This window comes from Diceros bicornis, chromosome 24 (assembly GCF_020826845.1).
Source record: "Diceros bicornis minor isolate mBicDic1 chromosome 24, mDicBic1.mat.cur, whole genome shotgun sequence".
Classification (NCBI taxonomy): domain Eukaryota; kingdom Metazoa; phylum Chordata; class Mammalia; order Perissodactyla; family Rhinocerotidae; genus Diceros; species Diceros bicornis.
Window position 1 is genome coordinate 47,536,716 of NC_080763.1, and position 16,966 is coordinate 47,553,681.

The window sequence follows — 16,966 nt, forward strand, 5'->3', positions numbered from 1 at the left end:
CTCACAGGGAGTACTTGAGCATTAAAGATGGTGTGTCATCATACACATTTCATTAATTTCAGCATTCTTATCCAGCACAATAAATTGTCAAAACCATCCTCCAGTAAAAACCACAAACCAGTCAGCCTTTAGGAAACAGATTGGAGGTCTAGAAATGCCCCTCCAGGTGTTTGCAACATTTTTTTAGAGATTCTTACAAAATCTTTGTGATTTAAAAGGCAGCTTCCTCTGCCGGGGAGACTCTCCAGCGATCTTGCTTCTGAGGTTGGTAGCTTTCAGAAAGACTGCAATGCAGCGGTTACCAAAGTCTCTGTTAACATGGAAACAACTGGTGGTGAGGTCTTTTGCTCCCCTTCACAGCCGCTGACCGTGGCCTGCAGTCTGAAGGAGGAGATAATGAAGGTAATACTCCCCAGGACTTAGCCGTTTAGTGATAAGAACGGAAGCGATTTTTGTGAAAGCTGTGGCTAGCACAGGCATGGTCTGCAGCAGCTCTGTTAAGTTACTGATGCAGTGGGCTTCCTGGGAATGTAAAATTGAAGATGCCTTTGCAGCTGTGCACAGTAATTTTGTTTTCTTCTCTGTGTTCAGATGGTAGATTATGAGAAGGTAAGGGACTTTAAAAATCATGCATAATACGTATTAAATGTTTAAGAATATCCTTAGTGAAGGTGAAGAATTATGATTGAATAGCTCTTTTCTGTACCTAAGAAATAAAACTTTGTTTTCTTAAGGACCGTTTGGACATTTGAACAGTTATTTTATTTAGTATTGACAAATGCCTTACAAATAAAATATTGATTAAAGAGATCTGGTTTTTCTTTGACTTGCTAAACATGGTCAGATTCCAGAGATGTGGATATGGACGTAATATATTTGTTTCTTTACCTTAAGCAATGGCAGTTTCGTTAACCTGGCATGAAACATTTTGTTTTACAAAATCTCCACCATATGGTGGTGGATGATGAAGTCTAATATCCTTAGCTCTTGTTTGCCTTCAGATGAGCGTTTTCGGATGTGTGGAGTGCTGTGCTGATCCTGGGGTGAGCTGGATACTACCTCCAGCTGCTCCTCTTTGTTTATCTAAGAGGGAGGCTGAGAGTCAGAACTCAGGTTTATTTTGCTGTGAATTGGTGGTCCCAAACTGTATTAAATGCATTATGGGTGGTAATTTATATGTCTAACACCAAGAAATATAATGTCAGGGTTACCGTGGCAACTGCATGCTTTCTGAAAAGCTTATGAATAGGTTCTAAACCTTCTGGCGTTTTAAGGGAGATGTTCCAGCTGAGAGCCTGCATTCATGATTAGTGTAAATAAATTCAGCTTCCCATGTGCAGTACATCCTTTTTCTTCATTTACCAGAGTTGTCCATTCAGCTCAGTTCTTTCTCTGGTGACATCTGCCTTGGTCTCTTGGTTCCTGGCAAAGACTATGGTTGAGAGGTGGTTTTGAACTTCAGGTTGGAGAACTAGCCTGTGTGTGTGCAATATCCCAACACCTCAGTCAGTGGGCAGTGTAGAATGGGCTGGCACATCCACGCCTCCTGAGGGCTGGCAGTCCTTGACATCCTGAAAGTATAGTTTCAGCCCTGTGTGCTGGTGTGGTTCTGGCAGAGCTTTCTCTCCATCTGAAGAGCTTCTTTCCAGTAACACACCTTAGAGCTCTAAGAGAGCCTGACTTCAGGGAGGCAGCTCTGTGCATTTCTGTTTCCAGGATATGATGATGGTTGGTTTTGGAGAGGAAGGCCCAAGTTAGAAAAACCCCATGTTCAAAATGCCAAACTTGTGAAAATAATAAACAGAGGCCTATTATCTTCATTACCAAAGGATTGTTTGCTGTTTGTTAGAAATGTATAAGCATAGTTTCTTTGAAAACCAGTTCCCCTTGTGCATTTAAACTATATCAATATCATGATTGCATGGGACTGAAATATCTGCTTGTTAATATCTTGTAAAAGGCATCTAGACAGCCTGGCTGCCTACAGGGCCTGAGGTCTGAGGCAGCCCTGGGGATGATGATGGCTGCTGAGGGAGGAACTCCTAAGAGATGGCCCGGCAAGGTTCCCAGAGAACATTTCACATTCGTGTAGAATTCATTCTCTTTGTTAATAAACATTCAGATCATATGGTTTAAACTTTAAACTTGAAGGTAGGGTTAACTTTTCAGGCTCACATCAGTGGGCATATTGCAGTGACTCACCTACAGGCCTCAGTTAAGAATCTTCATCTAATTCAATCCCTTTATTTTACAGATGATGAAACTGAGGCTCAAAGAAGTTATGCCACTTGGTTAAGGTCCCAAAGCAGGTCAGAACCAGATCTAGGATCAGAAACCTGGCTGCTGGCACTCTATTCTCCTAAGGATCACTTTCCTGACGGAAGAGGTTTGCTCTCAGTTCATTGTTTTTTGCTTTCCTTTTATCAAAAAGAAGCCTATGATAATAATAGGAATAGAGCTCTCTAATTTATAGTTTGAAAAATTCCTACGTTTTCTTTCTTCATTCTTCCATTATTTATTGAACTTATACTCAGTGTGCTGGAGACTTCCAGGGAGGAGGAAAGGGCACAGCCTCTGCCCCTCAGGCCATGTGCTACGATGAGAGATCGGTGCCCTGGGCACCAGAGCATGCAGCCTGAGTGTCGAGATAAATTCTGGCTCAACAGCTACACTTCTGCCTGTTTTTGGTATTTTTCAGAGAAACTGAGTGCCCAGTGGACTTTGGGGGTGAACCTGAATCATCACCTATTAAATCAAGGTCACAATACTGTATTTACCAGCACAAAACAACATAGTACTATTAGGTACAGCTTACAAGTTACAGGTTATTTATTACAGTTAATAAGAAGTTCAGCTTATAACGCTTGAAATACAAATTGATTTTTAGCCAGATGCCAGTTAACCTAAATTTTTAATTTGCCAGGCTTCAAGAAGATTGAGATTTTATTGTAGAACTTACTTAGGGTAACAGATTGTATTTTTCTTGTAGAACTTACTTAGGGTAACAGATTGTATTTTTCTAAGTGGCCTCAATGAGATCTCCCATCCTATGTATTCTTCTCACAGTGGGACTTTGACCAGGAGGTGGGGGTCTCTGTTCCTTCCCTGTGAACCTGGGCCAGGTTTGTGACCTGCTTCACCCAGTAGTATGGCAGAAGTGATGCCATGTGACTGCCAAGCTAGGTCTTAAAAAAGGGTACAGTTTTTGCCTGACTTCTCCTTTTTGGATACTTGCTCTGGGGCTAGCCAGCCACCATGCTGTAAAGAAGCCCAACTAGCTCATGCAGAAAGACCACATGGCAAGGCCCTCAAGGAACCATTCTGAGGTCCCCAGTCAGCAGCCCACTGGCATGTGAGTGAGTGGCTTGTCGGATGATTCTGGCTTTCCACTTTTCTCACCTTCCAGCTGAGACCTCAGACACTCTGGAGCAGAGATGTGCTGTCAACACTGTACCCTGTCCAGATCCCCAACCCACAGAACCTTTGATCATGACAAGTGGTGATTTATGTCACTCCATTTTGGGGTAATTTATTATAAAGCCTAGAATCCTTAGTGTTTTCATTCACCGTTAGTAGATATGGCATTTTATTACATGCCAGAGAGAGAAAGCATAAGAAATTCGTGGATTTTTTGATAATTAGCCTTAAAAAATTTTTTTTAATAAGAGCTTTTTTGAGATAATTTGCATACCATAAACTCTGCCATGTTATAGTGTACAATTCAGTAGTTTTTAGTGTATTCCCAGTTGTGCATCCAGAACATTTTAATCACCCGGAAATTATGATCAGACTGTCATCTAATTTACTCAACAGACAAACAAAAATGAAAGATTAGGATTACTGTACATTATATTAAACTGTGGTACTGTGCGTCTAGGATCTGTTAGGCACGTGGGCTGTATTTATTGAATACATGAATTCAAATTGAAGAGTGAAGTGGATAACCTGACAGGTTGAAGTTGGGTTTGGCTGCAGCACTTCTGAAGCATCTCTTATGTGCATGGGAGTTCATGTTGAGTCTTTGATGAGAGGTGGGCTTTAAACTGGGTTTTCATAAAAGGGGACATAAGGAAAGAGTTTTGAGGGACAGAGACCATGCTACAAATAGGGAAGGACATCTCGGGGCAGTGTCTCTGTTGGATGATAATGGAACACAAGGGTATTTGGTGAGCATTGGGCAAATTCGGGTGCATGACATGCCTGTGCACTCTCCCCTTGCCAGGCATCACGTACTTATGCTCTGTCTGCCCTCCTGTGGCACATACCGTTTCATTTCTACACTCGCACGTGCAAAGGTGGACATCATGGGCAGAAGCAAAGTCGTGGCCCAAAGAGGAAGGGGCTGCTAACGACCTAGACCAGGGGTCAGCACACTCTTTCTGTAACTAGACAGTTTTAGGCTTTGTGGCCAATCCTGTGTCTCCGCTGTTGTAGATAATATGTAAACCAATGAGCATGGCCGTGTTCCAGTAAAATTAGTTACAAAACGGTGGGCTGTAGTTTGCCTGCCCCTGGCCTAGGTGAACATGTCTGTGCCACCTGTCTGGTCTTTGGTCCTGACACAGATGCTGCTTATGCTGCCTGTCTCCTGCTCAGGTTACAAGGCAGTTAGGGCATTCTCACAGTACTGAGCCCCTGCCCACTCCCCTACACTGAGAGCTCCTTGAGGGCAAGAGGCACATTTCTCTTGCGGTGAATCTCCAGCTCAGTGTCTGATAGGAACCCGGTAAATGTCTGAATAACTTTGGAGCCCCTGAAAAGGAATAGGGCCGTCGCAGATTTGGGGATGGTGGGCAAGGATGACAGAGAAGGAATAAGGCAGTGGGCAGGTCTAGTAGCGTCTGAATCCCATTGCTTAGTAGGCATGTGATAAAATATGGGAAAATCTGGAAGGGTGAGAACGAGATTGAGAATGCAGTCTTTAGAAGCTTCCCTTTGACCCTGTATAAAGAACCCAGGACAAATGTGTTGTTACACTTAGGTTAGAGAGAGTTAAATTACCTCTCTCAATAGGGAGCTACATCAAAAGAGTCTTAGAAGTAACCTTTCAGGTTGAGAAAGATTTCTGCTTTTAGATCTTGGGGGACACTCCTATTTCTTGATAGGAGGAATCATGTAACCTAGATGCCCTGCCTAAGGGTCTAACTTAATCAGGTCTCTAAAGCAAGTGCCTTTGCAAACAGCAAGGCATTGAGTTCCCTAGGTAGTTTAGATGAGATAAGACCCCAAAGGAAAAAAACAGCACATTCTTGACTGTTCACCACTGTTCAAGTCCAGATGGAGGAGTATTCACTAATTTATGGTAAGTGAATCAGGCACTGGTATTAGAAGCCTGTGATAAACTAAAAATGAATTCAACAGTATAATTTCATTAAAATTGTTCTTTGGCTTAGAAGAATAAAAATTACTTTAATTGAAAGAGGACAGTATCTTGTCAAAAAAAATGATACTCGATTGCAAATGACCAATTTTCATACTTAGATAAGCCCTACATATGTTACAAAATGGCATTTCACAGGCAAATTCATTAATTAGGATTATTTTGCGAGGGTCTTCAGACCCTCAGATTGGATTAGGCTCCCCTTTTACATGCTTCCCTGGCAGCTTGTGCTCAGCCATAAGACATCTACATCACGAGGTGACTTCTGTTTTCTGAATGACTCCACTATTGCATTGAAACTGTGTCCCTGAATGCAGCAGATGGAGTTGCAACATTTTGCAAAGAAAGAGTTAGGATGGGGCTGTGGTTTGCCACACCGTGAGGAAATACCTCTAGGAAATACTTCTAGGCTGTTGGAGACATAGGTTATGAAATGTTAAAACCTTAGGAAATAATCTTGTTCAGTGCCCCCTACCCACCTCTCTGTTTCACTGAAACCCAGCCCCAGGGCGTGGAGGAGACTGTCAGAGCCCAGGTCCGTGGACTCCTGTGCAGCTCTCCTGGGTGAGCCTGCCCTGCCCTGTCATTCTCATTGGCCTGGGGCTGTCCCCTGCCCCTTCTGTGGGATGACCTTCTTCCTCTAACCTCAGCCATGGGTCTTGTTGCCCAGAGTAAAGGAGTCTTTCTTAGCTTAGAACCGTAACTCAAAATCCACAGTCATGAGAACATTGTTTCCCTCTTTATTCTGCCTGGGGTTTGAAAAATGTCTAATACTGCTGGACAGTTTTATCATTCATCATTATGAGCTATATGGTTTATTACAACTTGCAGCTACAAATTTTGTAAAACAGATGCATTTCCTACGTCCAGATTTGCTCATCTAAAAATTCTGTTTATGATATTATTTTAGAACAAGGCTTCTGAGTCGTTGAAAAACAGCTCCTGTATCAGCTTTAGTAAAGATACTTTTGAAATGTAATTTAATGCCTGGAAGTGAATTGCTATGGAGGTTTAGTTTGTTGCTTGGAAAAGAAGTGTGAGAAGAAAAGTATTTTATTTTATTTTATTTTATTTTATATTTTATTTTTTAAATAATTTTATTTTATTATTCTATTTTATTTATTTTATTTTATTTTATTATTTTATTTTATTTTAATCTTGATGAGGAAGATTGGCCCTGAACTAACATCTGTTGCCAATCTCCCTCTTTTTGCTTGAGGAAGATTGTTGCTGAGCTAACATCTGTGCCAGTCTTCCTCTATTGTGTATGTGGGATGCTGCCACAGCATGGCTTTCTGAGGAGTGTGTCGGTCCGTGCCCAGGATCTGAACCCGCGAACCCCGGGCCGCCACAGCAGAGTGTGCAAACTTAACCACTACACCAGTGGGCAGACCCCAGAAGTGTCTTTTTAACAAATGCTTTTTCTGAGCTCTGGCCACCAACCCAGTCATTCAATTAATATTTATCAAGCACTAATATTTATCAATGTAATATAGTTATTTTATATATACACACATATATTTATATCTTTGTGCTTGATATATCTGTGTGTGTGTATATACATTAATTAATATCAAGCAGGAGTACAGCAAAAAGTTTGGTACCCTAGGATTATAATGGGAATTTTTTCCTATATAACCTATAAAATGAGATATTGAATTGATGTTCAGTACTGAGCTACTTTTTAAACACTTGATTTTTCTTATTGCATTTACCTATGTTTATAATTTTGAAATCTGAGAATTCCAAAAATAGTTAATTTCTACTAATCCTTCAGGTTATGGCTTAAACATCCTCTCCTCAGGGACACCTTCCCTGTACCGACATAAATGGTGTCTTTGATGTGTTCACCATGTGCTTTCCTTCTGTAGTTTTCCTATCACACACGCGCACATGCACACACACACAGTTACTGGTGCTGTGTCCCCTTCCCCATGGGTGGTCAGCTCTGTAAGGCAGGGCCCTGTCTTTCTTGTCCCCTTCTTGCAGGTGCCTGCCCCACCCTAGGCACTCGAATACATGTTGAATGACTAAATGAGCACTGGATACTAGAGTCTTGCTCTAAGATGGTTGTGATGATCTGTGTCAACCCCTCCTTGAGAACTGTCAGAAGTTCTCAAGTGTTTTCTGATGCCACCAAGAAATCTTTTTTCCATTACTAACTTACTATTTTTTTAAATTATTGAATACTTCTATTTTCTCCCTCCTCTAAGGAGTAGGAAACAACTAAGAATAGATGACTTTTTATGTCCTAAATGGGTCCGTCCTTCTTTTGCTCTTCCCTCAAGTTCTTTTTCATGTAAGTGAACAATATATTGTGAGGGGTAGCAAATTTAAATGGATACTTCTAATTCGAGTATAGAGATTTTTGAGGAGAATGAGGTAGTTTTGAGAAATTAGTAAAACCTGCCCTGGTGCATTTGATATTTTAATTTATAGGAAATTCTCTTTCATTTTCCTCATGACAGGTGCCAGATTGGAGGAAGGGTGCTGTCATTCGAAAATGAAAATATTTATTGGGCACTTGTGAGAGTGGAAAGAGATGGACCCTGGGATCAGACAAGCCTAGCTTTGGTTGCAACTGCCCTGAACCATCTAGGACTGAGCCAGGTGTTGTGTGCAAGGTGTGGTGCTGGGCACTGCAGAGCTACAGTGTGGGAAGGTGCTTGTTCCCTGCCCTTCTTCTGGGCTCTCCTGGCTTGCTCAGTCTGTCCTGGAGTTGTTTAGCAGCACTGCTCTAACCTGCAAGTAAAGATTTATTTTCATATTATTCTAGTAGAAAATTTTATTAATGTGACCATTTTGTTCATATAAAAATGTTAACAGTAGAATATTTTATGTTCAAAATATTGATTAATTTTTGGAGAAACCTAAGAGATTTGATGTTGCATAACGAATCTCTATTTAAAATAAATTCACTGAGTAAACTGCAGTGAATCATAACTGTATTAAGCAAAGGCCAACATTGCAGAATAGAGTTTATTTGAAAGGCCAATTAGATGAAATTTTCAGGGTGACCTGGAAAGGTTTCACACTTTTATACAACTCTAAGTTAAAATAATATGATCAGCTGGATGCCATTTAGGAAACTGTACTGGTGGGTCTAGCAATTTTAGCAACAGGGGGTCACATTTGATTAGGAAGTAAATTTATTCTAGAGGGTTTATGTAGCATGAAGAATATTAGATTCAAAGAGATCCTAGAAATACTATACTAGATATCTTTTTTTTTTTTAATTTTTATTTATTTATTTTTCCCCCAAAGCCCCAGTAGATAGCTGTATGTCATAGCTGCACATCCTTTTAGTTAGTGTATGTGGGACATGGCCTCAGCATGGCCGGAGAAGCGGTGCCTCGGTGCACGCCCGGGATCCGAACCCGGGCCGCCAGCAGCGGAGCGCGCGCACTTAACCGCTAAGCCACGGGGCCGGCCCTACACTAGATATCTTAAATTTTCAGTATGACTCTATCTATCTGTAAAAATATGTCTGACATTTTGTATTTTAGGGCTAAAGTAGGTGTGCAGTGGTGGTGGATGTTTGATCGTGATTTCAGGAGAGTAAGGCTTCAGAGAAACCGATCACAGTGCCAAAAACAAAACCAAACTCACCACTGCATGATAGTTCCAAAACATGGCTTCTTTCACCCAAGAATAATTTTGACTATTACTCAGTAGCTTGGGGTAGTCATTTCACTCTTAACTAACTCTTTCCTTCATCTTGTTCAAATCCATTTGGATAATGTTTTTCAAAAGTAAGCTAAGTAATTCTAGTCTATTCTCATATTAAAGTAGCTAGAAACTAAGCAAATAATTATTTAAATAATGTGAGAAAATTTATTTTAGCCTAGCCAAGATCCCAATACCTTCCTTCAAGTCAGAAATGGCCTTACTTGGTTCAGCTAAAGGTGCTGTCTTTGGTGCTTCTGGTTGTGAAAGTCATATGTTAGTCCTAAGGGAATAAATAAACCCTGGGGATATCAATACTGAAATTCAAAACAATGAAAAAAGGTACTTGGTTTTAAAAAGGGACAGATGCATCTCTTAGGCATTATTGATGTTTTGGGAATTTCGAGGTATGTATTTTGCTTCTTGCTAAGGAATTAATTGATTGCCCAGGATTTGAATTTGCAGGTGTCAGAGTTGTTGAGAATACTGTGGCCAGGTCGCCATGGAGGGAGCACTGATCCTTGAGGTCTGAGTTTCAGTCCTGGTGACTCTGACTTGGAGCAAGTTGCTAAACCTCAGTTCCTCAAGAGTCCAGGAAGGGATTTGGACCATTGGGTAACCTTTTGAAGATAATTTGAGAGTACAAATGGCAAATCCGATTTTATAGCATAAATCTTTATTGACTCTTAGCACATCACAAGTCAGTGAGCATGCCTTTGTTGATGCAGTCACTGTCTGATAACAGACAGTTGGTAAGAACATGGACTTGAGAGGCAGACCACTCTGCCATTTGCTAGTGTGTAATGTTGAGAAGTTACTGAATCTTTGTGTTCCAATTTCCTCATTTCTATAATGGAGGAGAAAAAAAGGAGAAAAGTATTTGTCGAGTTGTGAGGAATAAATGAATAACACTAGAAATAAGTTAATAATAACTAATAATAACTGTGACTAATATGTATTGAATGATTACTGTGTGGTAGGTACTTTCTAAGTGCTGAGGATACAAATCTGAAGGACACACATTTCTGTCTTCAGAAAGGTAACAGTCAGGTGGGAGAGAGAAAAGGAAGCAAGGCCAGTACAGGCTTGTAAGTGTTATGATGGGCGTCCTTATAGTATAGACTAGGGTTTGAGGAGGGTCACTTTAATCTGGAAAGCAAAGGTTTGCAGAAAGATGCTTAGAGGAGTTTAATTCCACAGAAAGCAAGTGCCTGCTGAGCATGCCTGGCACCTTATTAGGTGCTGGGGGGAGCTAACAGAGATAAATTCAGCATGATCCCCACGCTAAAGTTTAGTGAAAAACTTTGAGTTTAGTGTAAATAGTAAATGTCAAGGCACTTGAATGAAGTCTTGAGGATGAAGTGTTTGACAGAACAGTGGAGGGAGTGGGAGAGAAGGAGTAAAAAAACACAGGAGGAGAAAGGGGACAAGTGGAGCTTAGTTTGCAAGCCCACCCTTATGATGAGGGTGACAGGGTCTTGGCAGGGGAGGGCCTGTTGAGCCAAGCTGGGTGGGGTAGACTCACACCCAAGGCCAGGTTAGAAGGACAGATAGGGGAGGGACGGGGGTGGGGTGCTTCATGAATTTGAAGGAGTCTGATTGTTAAATTAATTTGAGTTTCCTGCGTTCCAGACTACAGGCATACCTTGTTTTATTGTGCTTCACAGCTTTTGCATTTTCTCCACCAGCAAAATGATTATGACTTGCTGAAGGCTCAGATAATGGTTAGCATTTTTTAGCAATAAAGTATTTTTGATTAAGGTATGTACATTGTTTTTTTAGAGATAGTGCTATTGCACACTTAATGGACTACAGTATAGTGTAAACATAACTTATATGTACTGGGAAACCAAAAAATTCATGTGACTTGCTTTATTGCTATATTTGCTTTATTGTGGTGGTCTGGAACTGAACACACAATATCTCTGAGGTATGCCTGTATTTCTTTATAAAAATTATGACTTTTAATTTCATAGTCTTTGTTTCTTTACTAAACTTAATACCATAAAATTTTTAATTAAGAACAAAAGCTTTTTTTGATCATTACATTTGAAAACATTTTTCTGCACCTGTGCCTTGGAAAATGGAATACACAACGTAGAGAATATGTAGAGATTGGCTTATATGTAGAAGCTCTTTTATTCTCACATAGATGAGATGGTCCTTTTGCTTGCCTGATGCTTTCCTGCCACATTTATTAGACAGGAATGGGAGTTGGGAATACTTAGGAAATGAGCTGGCTAATTTCAGAAGGATGGTAATCCTGCAAAATCAGGAAAGGAAGTTTACTGGTTGATTTTCTTTTAATTGAACTAATGTGTTTGGAGACTGGGCATCTACTTTCACCAGTCAGTAAATTGACTTGGTAGCAATTGCTGCAGATGGGTGGTTTTGGTATACCTCATAATGTAAATGTATCGCCTGGATATTATGTAATTACAGTCCTCTTTTTCAGTCACAATATTTTTCTGTGCATATATTTATTTAGTAATTTTAAGAAAGTTTTTATATTCTCATAGTACTTTCCTGTCTACAAAGCGGGTATGTGTGGGAACATGTACATATAAGACTGTTAGTTGCAAATAGTGTTTCACATTGAAGCATTTTCTGTTTCTAAGATATCTCTGAGAAACAAAACATTTAGTTTGCCAGTTCTGATAAACTCTTGTAGTTATAACGTGTTAGTGTGATTCTGCTTAGTAAGAAAGTTATTCCTGGAGTCTTCTCTTTCCGCCATGATAGAATAACAGGGATCAGATTTACACTCCACCAGGACTAGGGTAGGGTGAGTACAGCACTTGCTTCTGGTGCAAAATTTAAGGGGGCATCAGAAAGCTCAGTAATTGAGATTAATAAGTCGAGTAACTGAGTAATTGAGAGTAACATTTTAATGCAATACTTTAAAAAAAGGTCAAATTTGGTGCAAAAAAATCCGTGATGAAAAAAATCAAATTTTAACTAAAGACAGGATCCGTATTCATGATTTTTCCTTTTGCCTCAGCTCCAATATGACTTGGCTCACCACTGTTACTGATATTATCTTTATTTTAAATTTGAATATTTTGTTTCTCATGGGTTTTTTGCATTAATTTTGATTTTATCTCTATTACTGAGTTTTTTGGCACTTCATTAAAATTTGTACCTGAGGCAAGTGCCTCACTCGCCTCACCCTAGTCTCAAACCTGACTCCCATCTTAAACAACTTGAAAACCAGACAAAATATATGAAACAACAGTTTTCAAACATTGGTCAGTGGGCGGATTAGGACTGTGTTCCCTGAAATAAGGGAAACAAATGAAATGAGGCCTATGATTATTCCAGCTTATTCTCTAGATCAGGGGTCTACAAACTTTTTCTGTAAAGGGCCAGATAGTAAGTATCTTAGGCTTTGCAGACCAGATGGTCTATATCACAGCTATTCAACTCTGCTGTTGTCTGTGGCTGCTTTCATACTAAGTGTGTAAATCAGTGGGTGTGGATGTGCTCCAATAAAACTTTATTTATAAAAGTAGGTAGCAGGTTGGATTTGGCTTTCAGGCCACAGTTTGCCAATCCTGGCCTAGAGTCCATTTCCACATAACAGGACAGGGAGAGAGAAGCCAAACAGAGCCCGCCAGCCTTACTGAAGTGACAAAACAGAGATGAGAGTTTGGGGAGGACAAAGACAGCTAGAATTTGAGGGGCAAAGTATAGGAGAGGAGGGATCTACTTAGAAAACTCCAGAGATCTGCAGAAGGACCTGCTTAAGACTTTGGCTGAGCACTGATCTGCACATACGTGAGAGGAAACACCTCACAGTCAGGCAAAGAACCACTAGAAAGGAGTAGACTGAACAGTTTGTGGACATCACCCAGGGCTAAGATAGTTTGTGTTCCCAACATCCAGGGTATCAGTTAGCTCCTTTTAAGGCTTGTTTTTTAATCTTTGTTAGGGTAGTTCAGAGCCGCTTTTTCATTTAGGGCATCAGGTAGATTCCTCAGAAGAGTATCTAACGTTAGTAGTGGGGCTAAATTAGCTCTAGACTAAAAGACTGCTGCAGACCTGCCCTAACTGATTCCAAGTAACTTAACTACATTCCCAGAACAAAGCCTCAACGATATTTAAAAGGATACAGTAAAATCCAGCACCCAACAATGTAAAAAAATTTCAGTGCCCAGCGTCTAATAAAAATTACCAGGTATGCAAAGAAGCAAGAAAATATGATATTAACCAGGAGAGAAATCAATCAATAGAAACAGACAAAAATAACAGATGATGGAATTATCAGACAAGGACATTAAAATAACTATTATGAATAAGTTGCACATTTTCAAGAATGTAGAGGAAAATGAGCATATGGAGTGAAATGAAAGATATAAAAAAGACTGAAATAGAACTTCTAGAGATGAAAAATACGATATCTGAAATGAAAAATGCAGTATAGAGATTAACAGCAAATTGGTACTACAGAAGAAAAGATCAGTGCAGTTCAAGACATAACAATAGAAACTATCCAAAATACAGCGCAAAGAATGTAGAAGACTGAACAAAATAAAGAGCATTAGTGACCTGTGAGACAAAATCAACTGTTCTAAGATATGTGTGACTGGGGTTCCAGAAGAAGAGGAGGGCATGGAAACAGTATTTTAAGAAATAATGGCTGAAAAATGTCCAAATTTGATGAAAACTACAAACTGCAAAGCTCCAAAACTCCAAATAGAGTAAACAAAGAAAACCATACCAAGATACCACATAATCCAATTGCTGAAAAACCAGTGATAAAGAGAAAAAAAAAAATCTTAAAAAGCAGCGAGAAGAAAAGAAGACACATTACAGAGGAACAAAGATACAAATGACAGCAGACTTCTGGTCAGAACTTGTGCCAGCCAGAAGACAACAGAGTGACATTTTTAGAGTGCCGGAAGGAAAAAAACCTGTTAGTTTAGACTTCTGTACACAGTGAATATCTTTCAAAAATGAAAGTGAAATCAAAATTTCTAGACAGAGAAAAGCTGACAATTTATTGCCAGCAGAATTGCACGACGCGAAATTTTAAAGGAAGTTCAGGTAGAAGGAAAATGATCCCAGATAGAAATTTTTACACAAAGGAATGAAAAGAATTGGAAATGATCAATAGATGGGTAAATATTCTCAGTTTTAATCTTTTTTAAAAAATTGACTGTTTAAAGCAAAAATAACAATGTATTGTGGGACTTATAATACTCATAGAGGTAACTAAATGACAACAATATCACAAAGGATGGGAGAGGAGAAATGGAAGTATAGTATTACTATACTTGAAGTGTTTGAAGGTAAACTGGTAAGTTGAAGATGTATATTACGTCCAGAAAAATCTCTCATCAGTGGGAAAAAAACATTAATTGCCATTATGAGGGATGTAAAAGAGGATATCACTACAGATCCTACAGACATTGAAAAGCTAATAAGGAATGTTGTGAATAATTTTATGCCAATAAATTTGACAACTTAAATAAAGTGAACAAATTCCTTGAAAACCACAAACCACCAAAGCTCACTCAAGAAGAAATAGGTAGGGGCCGGCCCCATGTCGTAGTGGTTAAGTTCGGGGTGCTCCACTTTTGGTGGCCCAGGGTTTGTGGGTTTGGATCTTGAGCACGGACCTATACCACTTGTCAGCCATGCTGTGGTGGCTACCTACATACAAAATAGAGGAAGATTGGCACAGGTGTTAGCTCAGGGTGAATATTTCTCAAGCAAAAAAAGAGGAAGATTGGCAACAGATGTTAGCTCAGGGCGAATCTTCCTCACCAAAAAATAAATTAAAAAATAGAAGAAATATATAACTGTATAACTACATTTATTAAAGAATTTGTGGTTAAAATTCTTACCTCAAAGAGAACTCCAGACCCAAATGGCTTCACTGGTAAATTGTATTAAACACTTGAGGAAGAAAGAATACTAATCTGACAAAAACTTTTTCAGAAAATAGAAGAGGAGGGAATACTTCCTACCTCATTCGATGAAGCCAACACTATCCTGAAAGCAAAATCAGACAAAGACATTATAATAAAGGAAAACCGCCAAGCAGTATTTGTCATATACACAAAATTCCTCCATAAGTTTTAGCAAATAGGATCCACATTAGCAACATGTAAAAAGGATGCTACGTAATGATCAAGTGAGGTTTACCTTGGGAGTGAAAGGTTGGTTTAACATTGCAAAGTCAATCACTGTAATCCACCATAGTAATAAACCAAAAAAGAAAAATGAGAATGAAGCACAGAGATGGAAATATGGAAAACACAAAGGGAAGGAAGAGACATAGAGGAAATAGTGAAGTCTGACACACGTATAATTAGGTTCTGAGAAGGAGAGGAGAGAGGGGATGATGCAGAAGCAATATTTGAAAAGATCATGGCTGAAAAATTTCCAGAAACTATGAAAGAAGCCAAACCACAGATTCAAGGTGTTCAACAAATGACTAGCTGGATGAGTAAAAGGAAATCCACACCCAAACACATTAGTGAAATACATGATTACCTACAAAGGAAGCACAATCAACTTCTTAACACCAGCAATGAAAGCCAAAAAGACTTGGAGTAATAGCTTCAATACACTAAAATAAAGAATGCTATATCTAACAAAAATTAATGAATATTGTATAAAATATTTATGACAAAAAATATATGCATACATGTGCAGACACAACAGTATGCTGTAGGTTGGAAATACGTTAAATGGAGTTAGTATTTTAGGGTCCTTGCTGTCCAAGAGAGAAGGGTAAAGATATTAACTAACATTGGACTTTGATAAGAACCTGCACATTATAATTTCTAAAGTAATCACTAAAAGAATAGAAATAGAAGGTGTAACTTACAGATTACTGGGGAGCAGGGACTAGAATGATAAATAATCCAAAAGAAAGCAAATAGAAAGCCCCTTGTAAAATAGTAGAATTAAATCTAAATATGAGTAATTTGCTTCCAATGTAAGTAGATTAAATGTTCCAATTAAAAGCCAAAGATATCAAATAAGATTTTTAAAAAAATCCGCTATGTACTGTTTACAACAGAACCATCTAAAACATAAAAATTAAGAAATGTTGAAAAAAATAAACTATACAGACACTAACCAAAAGCAAGATTGTATAGTGTCAGGCAAAATATACTTTAAGGCAAAAAGCAGTCCTAGAGATAATGAGTGTCGTTTGATGTAATACAGTAGGTAACTCTAGTTGCTATAACAAACCATTCAGTAGCTTATTTTAAACAAGTTCATTTCTTACACAAAGTCTGATACAGATAGTCTTAGGTGGCAGATTGCTGTCCACGTGGTCGTTTAGGGATTCAAATTTCTTCTACCTTTTGACTTTGCCATCTCCTAGGACTTGGAATACTCTGCAGGATCCTTTTTGCATTTGGGGAAGAGGGAGTCTGGAGAATCATGCAAGTGTTCGTGGGCCAGGCCTGAGGTGTTGTATATTGCTTATGCTTACCTTCCATTAGGCAGAGCCCAGGTAATATAACCAAACTTACCTGCAGGGGAGGCTGGAAATATAATCTAGCTGTGTGCCCAGGAGGTAGAAAAAATGAGTTTGGTCAACATAGAGTCTCTGCCACAGTTTGTCATGATAAAAGGGTCAATTCAAAAGGAAATCATCCAAATTCTAAATTTAGATAAGCCTAATAATATGACTTCAGAATATATAGAGATTGACGTAAGTACAAAGAAAACTAGACAAATTTACAGCTATAGTGGAGATTTCAATATGTCTCAGTAATCAATAGAATAAGCAGACCAAAAAAAAAAAGTTGTAAGCACAGATGTTTTAAACAGACCTTGCTCTGATGTACATATAAATAACATTCCATCCCAAAACTGCAACATGTACTTCATTTTCAAGCACACATAGGACATTTATAAAAATCGACCAATACTGGGCCATAGTACAAGTCTCAA

The 16,966-nt window shown here is 39.0% G+C and overlaps 1 protein-coding gene across 5 annotated transcripts in view; it reads left to right on the top strand.

The window, feature by feature from the left end:
• Positions 1–16,966, top strand: part of TRAF3 (TNF receptor associated factor 3) — a 114,064-nt gene that overhangs the window by 38,879 nt on the left and 58,219 nt on the right. For 3 of the 5 annotated variants that reach the window (XM_058567753.1, XM_058567756.1, XM_058567758.1), the window contains exon 2: positions 2,255–2,386. The exons of 1 other annotated variant lie outside the window; for it this stretch is intronic. The gene's annotated coding sequence lies outside the window, so the exon portion shown is untranslated. Of the gene's footprint in view, positions 1–2,254; positions 2,387–7,848; positions 8,005–16,966 lie in introns of all 5 variants that reach the window. One more of the 5 variants, XM_058567754.1, reaches the window with a different exon arrangement.